Here is an 18914-nt window from a genome sequence, read left to right on the forward strand (position 1 = left end):
AAAGCAGGTAAAGATTATCTCTTTAAAGGCATTCCCTGGGCTGAGCTCCTTTACCAAACTTTCCTGCACTCTTTGGTGACCCTAGGTGATTCTACGCTACCTAAACCTAAAATCAACATCTGGGAGAGCATACCGAGTTGATCTCATCCAGGACAATCTACTTTTTTCTTTATTAATTCCTTATTTAGCTGAACTATAAATATTATTAAACATTTGCTTATGAACTGCCAGAGCACCATGCTGTTCAACAGATGAGGTTGGTGTGTTTTAATTTTATGCACACTCTGAACGTGCTTAGTTTAGCTCCTTCTCTGTACTCCACATTCTTTTAAATTCCAGATATTGGAGTTTCCCCTTACAGCCCAAGAAACAGATTTTCTTAATTTTTTTCTGGTGGGGGGCAGGGGGTTGGTTTGGGGACATGTGTGAAATTTGGAGGATTATAGGGGTGGAATGGGTTATGACACATTTTCATTTGCAGCTGCTATGACTCCCTAGCCTTAATCCAGCCCAGATCTCAGCAGAAACTTAACACCACTCTGGTGACCCTGGAATTGCACCAGAGCCTCAAATCACCAAATAAGGTAAGTCGTTTGTCATCTGAGCCATAAATATTTACATCCACTAGTGACAAATGTATAAAGAGTGAGGAGTGACTGTGTAATTTCAGCTGCTCTCTTCAAGCCTGTCAATAGTTTCTCTTATCTCTTGAAAGCCCCAATGACTGATTTCTGCTGTTTGAATGAGAATGCACTCTGCAGCTTGTTAACCTGCTTTAATTGTTCATTATAACCACATTAGTCACCTAGGAAGTTTTTATTTTCCTTTTAAATTTAGGGCCCATTACACACATTTGTTGAGGCTGGGAACCATTCAACCCCGTCCTGTGTCTCCCTCATTCTATCGTATGTTCTATCCCATTGTTGCTACAAATCCAAGAGATCGTCTCCATTTTTTTTTCTTCACTTTATTGAACTAAGAGCAACAAAACAATTCAATGTTTTTCTCCCTCCCACACACTCCCCACCCAGCCTGCATATAAGTGACTTAGGAGCTTAAGTCTTAATAATATCTCTAAGTAATTCTTAGACATAGACAGTTCCTAAACCTTAAAAAGTGACCACACCACAAAGTGCTGATAATGTGAAAGTATTTTCCAAGAAATGCCTAGAAAAATCTTTCAAATATTAATAGCCTGAAACTGATTATGTAAAGCAGATCCTGTTGTACTCTTCTATCAAGAGGTAGACTACTAAGAAAAATAAAAAATCAGTTAAGATCACACTGTTAGTCTTTCATTCAATAAATCATTATGCAGAGCTTGCATTTTTATATATTTACTACATAAAGAACTGCAAGGGTCAGATAGAGTGATAAATCCATATTAAAATGAATTTGAAATATGAGAACTGATATTATTAGAATTCAACATTATTATATCTCATTAATATGAGAACTGATATTATTATATTAATTCAACATTAAAAAACCTATCTTTTCTCTTTTGTTATAGGAATATGTTGACTGCTATTGACTAACTGCATGTATACCTTTGTCATTAGGTGAAGAAAAATGGCTGTAGATTTCCCTGAAATGGTGTAGTGGTTCAATGCCCAGTGATAATTAGATTTACCCGCCTCTGTAGGATTTTTCCTGTAGGGAGAATTTGGGTTTAGCAAGAACTTAACAGAGCCTCAGAAACAACTGAGTTGATAACTTGCAGAAATGTGAACCCCACCTGAAAAGCAAGACTCAACTGACATGATCTCCTAAAAGTTTCCTAACACTCCAGCTCAATAAGGACTACACTTTTCTTGCTGCCATACCGTCCTATCTGTATTGCCATTACAGCACCACACTGGAATTTGAGCTCCTCGATGCAGGAGTCGGTTGGTTCATTATAAAATCTCTAAAATTCAACACAATACTTTGCAGATAATTCGAGCATAGAAAATACTAGTTGAATGGATGAATGAGAAGGGAAGTTGAGAAAGACAAAAAGGAAAGGATCTTAAGAGAGGGAGTGTTAGATCTTTTAAAATTAGAATTGCCAAGTGTCTGGAAATCAGCCCTTTCTTCTCATCTTTCTTATTAGTGCCTGCTTGTGTGTATGTGTGTGTGTGTGCATGTGTGCGTGTGTGTGTGTGTGTGTGTGTGTGTGTGCCTGTACATTATAGCAACCGATTAGGACAGGTCTGGCTTTAATGTAGCAGTGACTTATAGAAGATTAAGCTACGTTAGACTGCAGAGACACAGAGCTGACTTAAGGAGACTTATGTTTATATCCTTAAAAATTATTTGGAATCTAGATATCCAAAATTAACAGCCATGTACAGAAGATAATTTTCAGTAACACACGGCTGCTATCCAGGGCCCAGTGCATAAGTCACCTCTAGTGTACAATTACCTATTGACCTCCTGTTTGCCCTCAACTTTCCTAATATTCAGAGCCCTTCTAATGATTTCTAGCTGTACGAAGTTCTTCCCTTACCACTGGTGCTTAATATCCTCAATGCTCTCAAATGATCTCTTCTTCCTCTGCGCAGCAAAACTCCCATTTCCTGAATTACTTATTTTCAGCTTGATATTCATGTGATTATTAAAATAATTGTCACTATGACTTAGAGATTTGATCTTCCCAGGATATTTGCTTTTAAAAGGAGGAGTTTGCTAGTCCAAATTAATTTCTAAGTGCTCAAATATTTATAAGAGAAGAGATATTTTAATCAGAATGACTTCTGGTAGCTCTTTTCTACACATACCTCTCCTGGCTAAGCACCCATTCCCATATTCGTTCAATAACCCCACCAAATAGTAAAATATAGAAGTCAGCACTGTTCAGTTTCATATGGTCATACTCTGCATTCCCTTAGGTTTTTTGGCAAGTGTCCTTTTTACCCTGAAATTCTCAGTAAAAAAAAGAACTATAGTTAGACAAATGCAACAAGGCTTAAAAGGGTCATCATTCAAAATAGGAATCCAAATGGATAAATGTCAGTGTCACAGCCAACATTCCGCAGAGGCAGACAGCCTGAGATTAAGGCCTAAGACCTGGATACAATCATATAGCCTCTTCCTCACCACTTCCTTATCTGTAAAATGGGAATAAATGCTGTTATGTGGGTTCAGAAAGTAATATATGTGAAAGTGCTGAGTCAACAAGCATCTAATATATCTAAAACAATGTTATTATCAATCAATAGACAACTTATATAGAATACTTAACATTTAACTATTATTCTTGAGCCAATATTTTCTCCTATGAAGAATGAATTCTCAGAAAAGAATGTATTTTATTATTTTAATATTTTTTGGTCTTTACAATACAATTTATTATTAAGATTTCAAAATAAAGAAATCAATAGATCTTCCATTTTTATTCTGCCTCATAAGCTTTTTTTTCTTTTTCTTTTTCTTTTTTATTTTAGAGTTTGGGAATGAATACTAGAAGGTAGTATGTCTAAGTTATATGAAGACCTAATAAATTAGTGAGTGCACAGAACTCCAGAGTAATAATCAAAATCCCTCAAAGCCAGCCTCAGTGGTACTTTTTCAACAAATAGACCTTGGGAATCTCACTGAATCTCACGGAGCCTTGGTTTTCATGTTGTGTGAAAGGGGATACTTCAACCATTTATTCAAGAAATACCATTAAGCACATTCTATATGTTTAGCATCGGTGATGAAAAACATAAACCCTGCCCTTGCGCCTGAGGGTTGACCTGCTCTGTCTATCACAAAAGAATTTTGTGAAGATCAAAGTAGGCATATAAGAACGTGACTCAGCAACTGAAAAACTGTCTATAAATAGATACAATTAAGTCTTCACCATGCAAAGGGCTACTTATAAGAATGGTAAATAGTGATGTTTAATATTCAGTGAACATATGACTAAAGGAATAGGCTTTCAGATGTACTAAAAGAGCTTGCCAAGAGGGTATGTGGACATTCTATCTGATGTTTTGTTTTTTTGTTTGTTTTGAATAAAGACTTAAATGCCAAAAAATGAGCAGGATAACCACTTAAACTGCTTCCTACTTTTCCTTTCTGTAATCCTATGGCACGCATATGTTGGTAACAATAGCTGAGGATTGTATTTGAAAAATAATGGTACCCTGTCTTTATTTGTTATCTGAACATGCTCTAACCAGGATCTTTTTAAGTAGTCATCTGCAATTTAAATAAAGCCATTTCAGTTCATTTCTTTTGAACTTAAAATCTCTGGGAGTGTACAATGACAAACTCCTCTTATAAAACCTGATTTAAGTGATGAAAAATTAGTAAACTAGATAATAATTTAAGTTAATATATTTTCAAATCCTTAAATTTCAATTCAAGAACTTGAAATTGAATATTAAAGCGCCAAGAAAAATTATAGCTGGGCGGGTGACTGAGCAAAAAATGACCAAATGCCTTTTGGTCTGAGTCATACGTTTTGTGTTGAAATTAGATTCTGGGTGGGATTGTTTGCAAGAGTTGCAGGTTTTCCATTTGCAAGAAGGCAGATTTTTTTATTTCATCAATATCCTCTCTTTCCTTATTGCCCTTGAAAGACCCCAACAGTTCTAGTTTCACGTGTGTGTATAATGTTTCTACATTGAGCTGATTCATTATATTGTCTCAAGCTTATTTCAGACAAGACTTCTACCTGCTTTAGTACAATGGAAACCTGTTCTATGTGACTTGAGAGGAAAAAAAAAGAACTGTGGATCAGAGTGTCATGAAAAAAACATATTGCATATCCTGAAACACCTAATAAGGTTGCTGCTAGGAGGGTTCTCGAAAATATTAGTGACACAAGAAATGTCTTTGGGAATATCTTCATCATATATATGTTTTTTTTTCCTGAAGTGCTTCATTATTCATATATTATGAACTGTTCATAGCACTTGGCTTAGATCCTCTCCTTCAGGCACTTTGGTCTCCAGTGACTTCTTAAAGTGGTCTTAGCACATTCACAAGGCTTTTCATTGCAGTCCAGCCTGTTTGTAAAAACGATCCATCAATATCATGTTCAGATGAGAGTCTATGTAGAACCTGCCTTTGCTTAAGTAGCCTGTCTAATGCTGAGAGCGTAGAATTCTATCCGGGAATGACATCTTGAATGAGTTTGGGTTGGGGCATATTGCATTCTTCTTTGAAACTATTTTTTCTTCTCTTCAGACGTTTCCTTGCTTTTACAAGGCTGTAAAAATAGGAACACATTTTTCTTTCCTTTGAAATGATGCTGGCCCCAGTTTTGCTCTTCTCTGGGGTGCAAGATAATTAAATCTGCATGCAAAGAAGGAAATGTTTACAAAGCCATGATTTTGATGTCATATGCTATATTCAACCCCAATATCTATGACAGCCCATCCAACCTCTGCTTCTTGACATCAGTTGAATTATCTGGGTTGACATTTATGGGGACTATCATTTATAGGACTTTATGGTTGTCTTCTACAATAATAGGCAAAGGAGTTCTCCAAAAGGTAGTTTCACAACTGTTACCCACATTCTGACTGATTCCTCTACTTGCAGGAGAAGACATGACTAATTAGACTGAATTAAAAATAGCCGAGAAAGCTGTCAGTGACAGATATGTATTACTTCATGTACTAGTTCTGGTCCAGATGCTGAAGATATAGCGTACTCTTCTCCCTTTTGCAGCCCTTAATTGAACTTCAAGTTGGCTTTGTGTATTTTTGAAAAGTGTTAATGGTTCCCCCCCAAAAAAACCACTCACTTTTTCTTCTTTTTAACATCACTACTCCACTAGTAGTCTTTTCCTCTCCCAGGGTGGGCTGGGCTGACACACAGCATGTGCCTTTTTCCCTAGATGCAAGGCTGTTGAAAGGGGTCTCATCATTTGTTTTTTGCCTTCAGTACTCCTCACTGCATGCCCTAAGTCAGCTTGTGTTTTTAATAGTCAAAACACAAACAGTCCCCTCAAAATATGACTTTATATTCTGGGGAACTGAAAAGAGAAGGACATCCAAGAAGAATATAAAATATTGTTTGCCACACATCTTTGTAGTCTACAGTAATCCCAACCTCTCATTCTAGAGGGTAATCGGCTTTAAAGCCTTACTTGTTTAAAGCTTACTTGTTTGTCAAACTTAGAAAGACTGACACCACACTTGGATGTCTCCTTGTGGAATGCCTATGAGTACAGTACTCACTATAATTACACATATTTTTTAAAACAATCTATATGCCAAGCCTTGAATTATATCTATGCAGAATTTTATCTATTGTTAATGCTCTCAACAACCCTATGAGGAGTGAATTATTATTTTCCCTATTCTCCAGTTATTGAAACTGAGGCTTAAAGAGATTTTATCTTTTCTAAGATAAGAGAGCTAAAACATAGCTAGAAGAGGACTATGTAGGCCAGTTTCTTCTGCCCCCAAAGGACTATGATCTTAAATGCTTTATTGCATTGCATCGTTAGAATCACAACATAGGAAAGGCTAATTTTTAAATCATCACTTTATAAATGATGAGAGTAAGATCTTACGAGGTAGTGCTTGTTCCTTATTATTCAACGGCAGACCCAGGATTCCAATGTGAAGTCTTCTAACCTTTGGTCCACATTCTGGGCAATAATTCCTCTATGATAACAGCACATCCTTGAAGAAATATTCATGTTAAAATGCATTATACAGATAATGTTCAGGTTTCATATCTGTCTACTACTTTGCACCTCACCTAACAACTAATCAATCTTTTATCATTTCTCATATTGTAAAATACAAAGTTTTGAAATTCAAGAGTAAAAGAAGCTTGACCACACTTCACCTTGAAGTTTCTGTCCTACTTCATTTCTACACAAACACTCCGATCTACCATATTCCTTTACTCTTATCATATAGAACAGCCTATGTGAATTTTTCATTTGTACAATTAATCCTGTTTGTTCCTCTATTTGCTTTTCCCCGATTTTATGAATTGTAATTATCATTATGTTCCAAAGGACGTAACTGAGGTTTGTAGAGGCAGGGTAAATTGCTTGGCTTATTTAAATTGTAATTTCCTTAAAGAAAGCAGTATGGTGCCATAGAGAGATCGTGAGTCTGGACACAAGAGTGAACTAGCAACAGATAAATTTGGTGAATTTCCTCTACTTCTCCAAAAAAGCAGTTTTTTTGTTTGAAAAATTGGAGTAATAATATCCAGCTCAATGAATTGGAAGGGTCAAATGTGATACTGTTAGAAAAGCACCCAACACATAGTAGACTCAAAAATGTGTAGTTTTCTTTTCCTTTATATTCCATAAAATTGCCCAAGAAATGTTTGCTGTTAGACACAACATTTTTAATTCAAGGGTTTGTTAAGATAGAGAGGAGCCTGAGTAGACTGTCTTTTGCCTGACACTTAAAAACGCTTAGGGTCCAGTCAGTGATGTGGATTCAAAATGGAGTGAAGCCATTTAGCAACAATGTAAGTTAGTTCAGCCATTATGGAAAGCAGTTTGGAGATTTCTCAAAGAACTTAAAGCAGAAATATCAGGACCTACCAATCCCATTACTGGGTATATACCCAAAGGAATATAAATCATTCTACCAAAAAGACACATGCATCCATATGGTCATCACAGCATTATTCACAGTAGCAAAGACATGGATTCAACCTAGATGCCCATCAGTGGTGGAATGGCTAAAGAAAATGTGGTACATATACACCATGGAATACTATGCAGCCATGAAAAAATGAAATCATGTTCTTTGCAGCAACACGAATGCAGCTGGAGCCGATTATCATAGGCAAATTAATGCAGGAACTGAGAACCAAACACTGCAGGTGGGAGGAGGGAGAGAATGTTCCCTACTATTTAGTAGCAAAACTATCAGGTACCTATCGAGTACTATGCTCACTACCGGGGTGATGAAATCATTTGTATACCAAACCACAGCAACATGCAATGTACCCACGTAACAAACCTGCACATGTACCCCCTGAATGTAGAAGTCAAAAAGAAAATTTAAAAATCTCCACTTTTCACAATCCCCTCACACTTATTGAGAAAGCAGGCACACTAAACCATTCCCTTATTTCTTCATGAAGGACTATCACTCCAGAAGGTAACTTAGGATAGAAGAGAGAGGAAGAGAAAGGAGCTACCTGATGAAAGCAGAGACCTCTATTTGGCTTGTAACCATGAGGAATCTGGGTTGTGTCATTAGGGCTCAGGCCCAAGTGCTTTTTTAAGGGACAATCTTCAGATACTGCTCCCTCTAACACAAGATTTTATTAGATGATAATAGAAACTGGATTTGCATAATAATAGAGTTGCTTGTGCTGGACTTCAATATTTTAACAACCACATAAGTTAAACATTCAAAGCTTCAGTGGATAGTGTTTGACAGAAAGATAGGAAGAAAAATATCTAAATCACAAAGCATTCAAGTCCCATGTTTTAAAGCTTTGATTGATATATTTTCTTACACCTGTCTCTCAGCCAACAACAATAATCATGGCAATGAACTGTTATAGCCCTCTTATAGTGAGCACCATTGCCCCTTTCATAAAGAAGAAACTGAGGTCGAAGTATTGAACTGTGTTTCATGGTCTCGATGAATGGACTGAATTGTGCCAGACTGGAAAATGTGTTCTCTTTCTTTTCTAAATCAAAACATCATTCTGGTTATATGATAACATTCTTATCTACAATCCCTGCTTCTCAGTCTTGATAACCACAGAAGAAGCTGATTTTTTTTCTTTCTATGTGAAAGTAATTTAAATCTCTACTTACAATTCTTGTATACATTTTGTTAAGTAAACTTCCTCTGTGTAAGAGACATAGGGATATTCAGAAATCATTTCCTAAAGAATTCTTTTACCAGTAATTTGTAAAAGTTGCTGGGTTGCTAAGCTATGGTTAAGGCATTACTAAGAGTTGTGTTGTTTTGAAATGAAATTAGTTAAGTGGAAAATTACCCCCTATTCGCCTCCAGTTACTCAGGTCACCAACCACATGGTTTCCTCAGGGCCAAATATGTTTCTCTGCAACTTTATGGTATATGTCGAGCTTCAAAGATAAATGGAAAATTTATTAAGTGACCTAACTTGACTTTTCCCAAATAGAGGGTGGCTTGTGTAGCTGTCAGGGTAGGCTATGTTTTGCTGTGGTAACAATTCCAAAAGCTCAATGATCTGACACAATAAATAGATTTTCTACTCAGGCTATGTGAACAAAACAGGTCAGCAATAGAACTCTGTTCATTATAGCAATCCAAGGGACCCCCATGTCAAAGATGCTTCAGCTCAATCCATACTGCCACAATTGTGTGCTAAGTGGAAGGTTGCGTGGTGCATCACACATTGGCTCTTGTGGCTTCCACCTGGGTGAGACATGCATCACTCCTACTCATTTTTTCACTGGCCGGAGCAGACCTCATGACCATGCCTAATTTCGAAGAAGGAAGAGAAGTACAATCCCTTATTTGCCTGGAGAAGGAGGTCTGGATTATATATAAATAGCCCTAGTGCCTACCATAGCAGGTATTCCAGCTTCACTTACCTGATGGTTTGGGGCCATTTGCTTTGCTTCCACAATAAAGAGAGGTCAAACCACCCACTTCAAGAAAAGCCAAACTCCTTTGTGCTAGCCCATAGGTGGTTGGCCTTCAAGTTTGTGTAAGCTGCCATGGCTTATTCATCACGCTTAGGATATGAACTTGTTTCAACTTTTTGTCCAAGCTCTCTATGAATGAAAACAAGTAAATCTTACGTATTGGTAGAGAGTTGTTGAAGTTACATTTGGTAAGATGCTTGGTAAATGTCAGTCGTTTAGGCCCCATGAATTTCTCCTTATTTCATCTACTGCACTTCCTTTTGACTGGCTTGCAAGTAATAGGATAAGCATGAAGACTAGAATTACTTTCCAAATTTGAGAACTGCCACTCATTTTTTTTTAAGTATATACTCTCTTCTCTCTTATGGAAAAGATGAAGGTAAGATCTAGTGATAATTACTTAAGCTATTTAAGGAGTAGTTGCTGGAATAATTTTCTAAGTTCAAGTACAGCAAATATTTGAGTTTTTAAAGTAAAAATACCCTAATGTGAAAGGACAGAAACACTAGGTTGCAGAATAAGATGGAGCATCGATTAAAGAGAAGTATATTGCATAAATTGGGCAATAACAAAAGACATAAACAGAGATAATTGAATACAAATAAGAATATTTGTGCAATTGTACCTAAGGAAATATCAATTTAAATGTTAATATTTAAAAAGTTTAATGTTTTTACTATTTTGCTTAAATGGTTATTCTTTGTTAGAAAAGGAAATATTTATAATCTATATCCAGGAAAGTTGTACTTTTTTTGGTGAGATTTTGTATTTTAGATTACATTGTTTTCTGATTCCAGGGCACTCTCATCTCAGGATCAGAAAATCAGAACTTTTAATTGCTAAATATGAACACCACCAAGTAATGAGGTGAGAGTTAATGGTGAAGGAGCCAACGACCCTGTGAGAAGCTTCTATTTCTGCTTTTCCCAACATAACAATATTGAATGTCATGTAATAGATTTTTCCTTACTCTCCAACATATGTGATTATGTGACAGTTACATATTTTTATATCTAAGGTAGCTAACCCGTTTTTGGATGCAATCCAAGACAGCTTTGGGATATTTTAACTTTCTTGTACAGTTTTTAGCAAAGTATTAAAAGATTGATATTAAAATGGTATTTGGTTAAAAGAACTTTGGACACTCCAATACTATCTTAAAGTCATCAACTTTACCCCACAAAGGCAAATATATGTGCCAAAGACAATGTTTACAAACTAATATTACTCCGAGATTATAGCCCTACATTGCAATGTACAATTCCTGTGAGCAAGTCATCCATTTGTGCAGACATGCTTTTTCTTAGATAAAAATCATTCTAAAAGTGAATCCAAAGCAGGCTCAACTTCTGGCTTTTCTTCTTTTCTCACTAGAATGGCACACTAACATAAAAGAGAAAAAATATAAAGTTGGACATCTCTGACTTGGGTAGGCCTTTGGAGGTGGTGGAGAATTGAGAGGTCAGAAGGAAAAGCATATACCTTGTCTCACCTCACTGTTTTGGCATCCCAGGAGAAGAGCTGAATTACAATAATACATAGGATCATTATGTGTCTCTTTGTTTAAACTTTAGGATGGAATAGGATTAACCAATTGGTATTGTGGTGTAGGTGAGTTGTGGAAATAGATTGCATATGCTGTGGTTGTTCTGCATTTTTTTAAATCAATTGTGTGATAAGTCTATATATATATTGATAGAGGTTAGAAAGGAGTGGTTATAAATTCAAGTGCATGGCCAAGAGTGCTTCTACCTTGCACATATCTGAAAATCTTGCCTTGATTTATTTTATATTTTTTGAGGAAAAAGTGAGATTAAATATGCCAACTACCTAGAATAAGACCTGAAACATAGTAGGAGCTTCATAAATACTTGTTATAATTATTAATAAATTAAGAATGCCTATTCCTTGATTTAATGATAAGTATTGCTAATGAAAGATGAGGATACACTTACTTAGGATTTCCCAGAATTTAAAGCCTTATTAAGAAGTTTGTACATTACCCACTATTTTTAAAGCTTCATTTTGGTTTGAGATCTGAGGACTGATTGTTATATACAGGCTTCTTCTAAAACATGCCAGCCTTCTTAATGTAATTTTCTGTACATCAGTTCATGTACCATTAGATAATGTGCTGAAGGGTACAGCAACAGCATCTTAAGAGATGGTACAAACTCTAAGTCCTTACAGGGGTTCTTTTTTTTTTTATATTCTGTAAAAATAATCTCTATGCTTAATTCCTTGCTGCTATCCACTCTGTCAATCTGAGTTGCAAGTGACACTCAGTGATTAAAATTTTTAAGTGCTGACATTTTTATATTCTAATTTCAAAATTCATTGATATGTATTTGCTGAAATTGATGTGTTAGCTTTACTTATTTGAGCCAGCTGGTCCAACATAGAATTTTTTTTTGAAGATTTTAATATACTAGGCTTAATAAATCCTTTAACTACTTTTTCACGTTTCATTAAATTACACTTGGAAGTGCTTGCTGATTAGCCACTTCACAGAAAAAGCGAAGTTAAAGTTATTAAAATATCTTCAATGCCTAAGAGGAAGTATGTTATTTAGAGAAATAACAAAAACTGAATTGCTTATAATTTTAGTCATTGAATGTTGTCCTCTTCCCATCCGCCTTCCTTCAATAGTACTGTAAGTACCAAAAAACTTGTACTGTACTTGAAGGATTTTGTTCTTTATTCTTGTGTGTTTTTAATAATGCTAATAGTCTACATCTAAATATAATTTTATGTGTACTGGGAATATGTTCTTAAAATTAGCTTCATAACATATAGCATGCCCTTATTATTTGGCATTTTTAGACATGAGAGGTATCATATGTATACCAACATATATTATCAATTTTCAAAACATTAGAACAGAAAAAACTTTAAGCTTTAGACTTCACATAGTGCAATCTTGCTTTAATGATTCAGAAAGAATTTAAAGACTAAAATGTCATGTGATCAATATTATAAACTTAATTTGTCTCCAACATTTTCTCACTTTTGAGAGATACCAAATGAATAGCACACTCAGTTAACTGTAATGTTGTTCCTTTTAGAAATTCTAAATTAGGGCAGTGATTCTCAAAATGTGGTCCCTAGACCCGCAGTGTCAGTGTCATCACAGAACTTTGAGCCTTTCCCCAGACCTACTGAATCACAACGTGGGGGTGGGGCCCAGCACTCTGTGTTTATCAAGTGCTCCAGGTAATTCTGATGCAGCTAAATTTGAGAGCCACTGATTCAGAGATTCACTATGGAGTAAAAGAAACATGAGCTGATGACCTTGATCTTGGTTTTATTGACTATAGGGTAGTAATGCCAGGTATTGGGCAGTCCCTTTAGAGCAATGTGTGGGTCTTAAGTGGCAATAAATTTGAAAGGGAAAATTTTTGTTTCCACTAAGGTCAGAAGATTGTTCCAAGGCCTCACAAGGAATGTAGCTGCTGATTAAAATTGTTATGAACACATAACCACAAGACAATCCCTTCACCTTGGCTCGGCTTTAGTTTCAGGATATCCCAGGTGGGTGGGACTAATTCCAGGGCTTTGGTGGTTACAGATTCCCCAAGTTGCTAAGGAGGTTCATTTGGATTTGTGCTATTCCTTTGGCATGAAATAGAGGGTGAGGAAATACCTAAGGTTTTTAAAGATTACAACTGACAACAATTGTAGGGATTATAAAGAACATTAATTGAGTGTAATGTTACCAGATAAAATACAGAATGCTGTGTTAAATTGGAATTTCAGGTAACCCACAAATAAGTTATTTAATATGAGTATGTCCCATGACATATTTTGGGCATACTTATACTAAAAACAATATTTGTTATTTATCTGAAATTCAAACTAAACACAGCATCATATATTTTTATCTGCTAAATCTGGCAATTTTAATTGATTGTCTACTATGCCCATCTAATCTTTCCATTAAAATACTTACTGTATTTAGCTAAACTAGATATTTGCTGTTGTGTTGATAGGTTAATTTATCATTTTAAACTTATCAAATATCATATTTGTCTGTGAGGGTGTTGCCAAAGGAAATCAACATTTGAGTCAGTGGGCTGGGGAAGGCAGACCCACCCTTTTTCTGGGTGGGCATCATCTACTCAGCTGCCAGCGAATATAAAACAGGCAGAAAAACATGAAAAGGCTAGACTGGCTTAGCCTCCCAGCCTACATCTTTCTCCCATGCTGGATGCTTCCTGCCCTCAAACATCAGACTCCAAGTTCTTCAGCTGTGGAACTTGGACTGGCTTCCTTGCTCCTCAGCTTGGAGATGGCCTATTATGGGATCTTGTGATTGTGTGAGTTAATACTAGTTAATAAACTCCCATTTATAAATATATAGATATATATATCTTGATATATATATCTACCTACCTATACATACATACATACATTAGTTCTGTCCCTCTAGAGAACCGTGACTAATATAGAAGGCATGGGTTGGCATTGCCTCCAAGTTAGCCTCATTACTGACTGGCTAGTAAGCTTTAGTATTTGCAGTTCAGTGTGAATAATTGAAACTAGTCCTTATGTTTGGGAAAAAAAATCATTAATATAGCTTCTTCTCCCACAACGCTTTGAGTCTGAGGCATTCTTTCCATAGGTGCTGTCTTATTTTCTGTTGTCATAACAGAATATCAAAACTGGGTAACTTACAAAGAAAAGAGATTTATTTGGCTCATGGTTCTGGAGACTAGGCTTCTTGTGAGGGCCTTCATGCTGTGTTATTCCATGGCAGAAGGCAGAAGGCAGAAGGCAGAAGGGCAAGTGAGTACACAAGACAGAGAGAAAGAAAAAGGGTGGAACTAACTTTTATAATAGACCTAGTCTTGTGATAACTCACTCCCAAAGTAACAGCATTAATCCATTAATCCATTCGTGAAGGCAAAGACTTTATAACGTAATCACCACCCAACTTAATAGTGTTACAATGGCAACTAAATCTCAACATGAGTTTTGGGAAAGACATTCAAACCATAGCAGGTGCCAAGGTTTGGCTTTCCCTCCACTACACAAAAATTGGTGTTTCCTATTCCTGCAGTCATCTTGTACTTTCTTTAGGCAATCATCTTGTACTTTCTTTAGACAATCATCTTGTACTTTCATGCAGACCTTTTTTTCCGAAAGTTTGTGTCTAAATGAGGAAGGACAATTTTATAAAAATGAGAAAGACCCATTTTGTCCCCCACTTTTGGTATATGTGGGCTACTGTAAGGGGACTTGGAGAGAAAGGTCATCAGCAATGTTGTTATTATCCTTATGATACAGGATCATGTTAATCAATCAAGAGAATCTAAGTAGCTGATCCAAAATTAAATTTGAATTACCTAGACCATCTTTTGGCTAGGCTGCCACCAAGAGAGGTAAGAACCAGGCTTTCTAAGCCCTGCTATCAAGGGAATGAAAGAAGAATCATGCCTAGAAATGGTCAAGGCAGAATCCTAAATGGTCTATATAGTTCCCACTCCTTTCATCTTGATTATTACCCAGGAAGCAGCCAAAGGGAATGCTCTCTTTCAGAGACAGTCAAATCCAGTGACCAAACTGCCTTACTAAGGAAGAAGTGAGAAGAGTAGAGTTGGAAATTTTCCTATGTTGATTTTTGAGGAGATCCTTTCAATGCTCAAACTGACCAGGTGCCTGTGGATGTTACAGAGCACGGGAGCCCATTGAATACCTTGAACAGCAGCTCTATAACATCAGAAAGCTGAAAACATGACACAGATTAGAATCAAGAACCATGGCAGTGTGGCCAGAGTTGGCTGATTGGATTGGAAGAGCAACGGTGTGACCTGAAAAGGCATTGACAGCAGTGAGGCAGCACTTTAGCCTAGAACAGTTAGTAAAAGTTTCAACTTAGTCATTTTTCCAGGAATGAATAAAAGCCATACCTCATGTGTTGTGGCCTCCTTCACTACTAAAACACTGGTCAACTTTGGCAGGATCCGCAATTTCTGACATGCATTCATAACTTCTGCATCAGAGAGATAGAGTCCCTTACTTTGTTCCTGGTCTATAATAATGGGTATGGTGCTGTGTCTAGTAGCATGATGGATCTGGGCAATAACGATGGCAATTGGGAGTGTTCAGGTTTGATTCTATTCAGTCTTCTCAGAGAATGAGATCTTACCATGGACATCTACATGAGTGATGAATTGCTCCTTTGCCATGATTTATATCCATCATTCACAGCTCCAAAAAGGGGTATCTTCAATTTGCCAGTTTGTGGTTTTCTACAATTGCTAGTCCATTGGCAGTAAGTCAGTAAAAATATAGCAGTTCATCAAAGGAGTAGTAGCCAGAGCTGTGAGAAGAGCATTGAGTTTTGTGCACTGAATGGACCGACCCCATCCACTTTTCATTCTGCATAGCAGATACTGAGGTTAAATGTCTGTGGTAGTCCAATGGACAACATTAAGCTTCAGCTTAGCTAAACTGTCAATGAACCCAGTCAAAGCTTTTAGGGAACATCTGTGAATCAAGGACCCCTTGGAGCCAGCTTTTCTTTACATAAAAAGAGTGGAGATAAAGTTTCCCACAGAGGGATAACTGTCAGCTATTCTTGTAAAGCCAAGATACCTCTGAGGTCAGGGATGTTCTTAAAAATATCATTGGCATTGGAAAAGCAAGGCTGGTTGGTAACTCAGTAACTTCCCATCCTGGTAGTTACTGAGTCTGAGTTGACATATACTCAAATGGAAACGCTCAGCAGTAGCGTTACAAGTCGTCCATGGGCCAGGAGTTCGGTTTTGGCAAGATCCCAGGAGCAAGCCAATACTTGCTTCTCAGAAAGGGTGGTAGTTGTGTCACAGAAGCAATGAGTCCAAACCATAAGAAGCTCCCCTAAATAGAGGTTACTTTCCTCTGATAGAATACTTGGCAAAGCCAAGTCACAGAGACTTCAAATGTAAAGGAACTTATTTTGTGGCTTTATTTGGGTTAGTAAAAACCTTCATTGAGAAATGAGGGTTCCAGAATATGATACTTTGAATTTACTAATATGATTGTTCCTAAGGGATTTTTTTTAGGAGTGTGGGGCCCCAAATGTAGAGTGTGCCACAACTTTCTAGACAATCTGTTAATTTGGACCCCACAAAAAACATGCTGATTTGTGGCTTAGCCAATATAATAGATCCAGTAGAATGCCCCAGGTAGAAATACACTGTCCCTAATAGTCAAGCAGTTCAGTAAGGTGTTGGGCCTCATTTTGGTGGTAGAAAGCTGAAGCGACATTTTTTCTTTGACTGCTAGGGAACTGACATTAAGAATCTGCCCATATATGGAGGTTGCAGTGAGCTGAGATCACGCCACTGCACTCCGGCCTGGAGGACAGAGTGAGACTTCATCTCAAACAAAACAAAACAAAACAAAAGAATGTGCCCATATAGTCTCAGGAAACTTTACTTGGTGACTCATAAAATGCTTTCTTGTTTCAGTGGGAAACAATCTTCCAAGGCTACTTGCTATACAAACATCCTTGAAAGATAGCCCAGAAGAAAGGACAGCCAATGCCTCTGCTCATAACAAATGCAAAAATGTGAGTGACCCATGGAGAATTATCTCTCAGAATTACACACTGAAAAGGGTGAATTTCACTTCATGTAAACTATACCTGATTTTTTGAAAATCCATTTAAGCTTTTTATTATTATTATTATTATTATTATTATTATACTTTAGGTTTTAGGGTACATGTGCACAATGTGCAGGTTTGTTACATATGTATCCATGTGCCATGCTGGTGTGCTGCACCCATTAACTCGTCATTTAACATCAGGTATATCTCCTAATGCTGTCCCTCCCCCCTCCCCCCACCCCACAACAGTCCCCAGAATGTGATGTTCCCCTTCCTGTGTCCATGAGTTCTCAGAGTTCTCATTGTTCAATTCCCACCTATGAGTGAGAACATGTGGTGTTTGGTTTTTTGTCCTTGCGATACTTTACTGAGAATGGTGGTTTCCAGTTTCATCCATGTCCCTACAAAGGACATGAACTCATCATTTTGTATGGCTGCATAGTATTCCATGGTGTATATGTGCCACATTTTCTTAATCCAGTCTATTGTTGTTGGACATTTGGGTTGGTTCCAAGTCTTTACTATTGTGAATAGTGCCTCAATAAACATACGTGTGCATGTGTCTTTATAGCAGCATGATTTATAGTCCTTTGGGTATATACCCAGTAATGGGATGGCTGGGTCAAATGGTATTTCTAGTTCTAGATCCCTGAGGAATCGCCACACTGACTTCCACAATGGTTGAACTAGTTTACAGTCCCACCAACAGTGTAAAAGTGTTCCTATTTCTCCACATCCTCTCCAGCACCTGTTGTTTCCTGACTTTTTAATGATGGCCATTCTAACTGATGTGAGCTGGTATCTCATTGTGGTTTTGATTTGCATTTCTCTGATGGCCAGTGATGATGAGCATTTTTGCATGTGTTTTTTGGCTGCATAAATGTCTTCTTTTGAGAAGTGTCTGTTCATGTCCTTTGCCTACTTTTTGATGGGATTGTTTGTTTTTTTCTTATAAATTTGTTTGAGTTCATTGTAGATTCTGGATATTAGCCCTTTGTCAGATGAGTAGGTTGCAAAAATTTTCTCCCATTCTGTAGGTTGCCTGTTCACTCTGATGGTAGTTTCTTTTGCTGTGCAGAAGCTCTTTAGTTTAATTAGATCCCATTTGTCAATTTTGGCTTTTGTTGCCATTGCTTTTGCTGTTTTAGACATGAAGTCCTTGCCCACGCCTATGTCCTGAATGGTATTGCCTAGGTTTTTTTCTAGGGTTTTTATGGTTTTAGGTCTAACAGGTAAGTCTTTAATCCATCTTGAATTAATTTTTGTATAAGATGTAAGGAAGGGATCCAGTTTCAGCTTTCTACATATGGCTAGCCAGTTTTCCCAGCACCATTTATTAAATAGGGAATTGTTTTCCCATTTCTTATTTTTGTCAGGTTTGTCAAAGATCAGATAATTGTAGATATGTGGCATTATTTCTGAGGGCTCTGTTCTGTTCCATTGATCTATGTCTCTGTTGTGGTACCAGTACCGTGCTGTTTTGGTTACTGTAGCCTTGTAGTATAGTTTGAAGTCAGGTAGCGTGATGCCTCCAGGTTTGTTCTTTTGGCTTAGGATTGACTTGGCGATGTGGGCTCTTTTTTGGTTCCATATGAACTTTGAAGTAGTTTTTTCCAATTCTATGAAGAAAGTCATTGGTAGCTTGATGGGGATGGCATTGAATCTATAAATTACCTTGGGCAGTATGGCCATTTTCACGATACTGATTCTTCCAACCCATGAGCATGGAATGTTCTTCCATTTGTTTGTATCCTCTTTTATTTCA

The sequence above is a fragment of the Hylobates moloch genome, unplaced genomic scaffold (genome assembly GCF_009828535.3).
Source record: "Hylobates moloch isolate HMO894 unplaced genomic scaffold, HMol_V3 SCAFFOLD_5, whole genome shotgun sequence".
NCBI classification, from domain to species: domain Eukaryota; kingdom Metazoa; phylum Chordata; class Mammalia; order Primates; family Hylobatidae; genus Hylobates; species Hylobates moloch.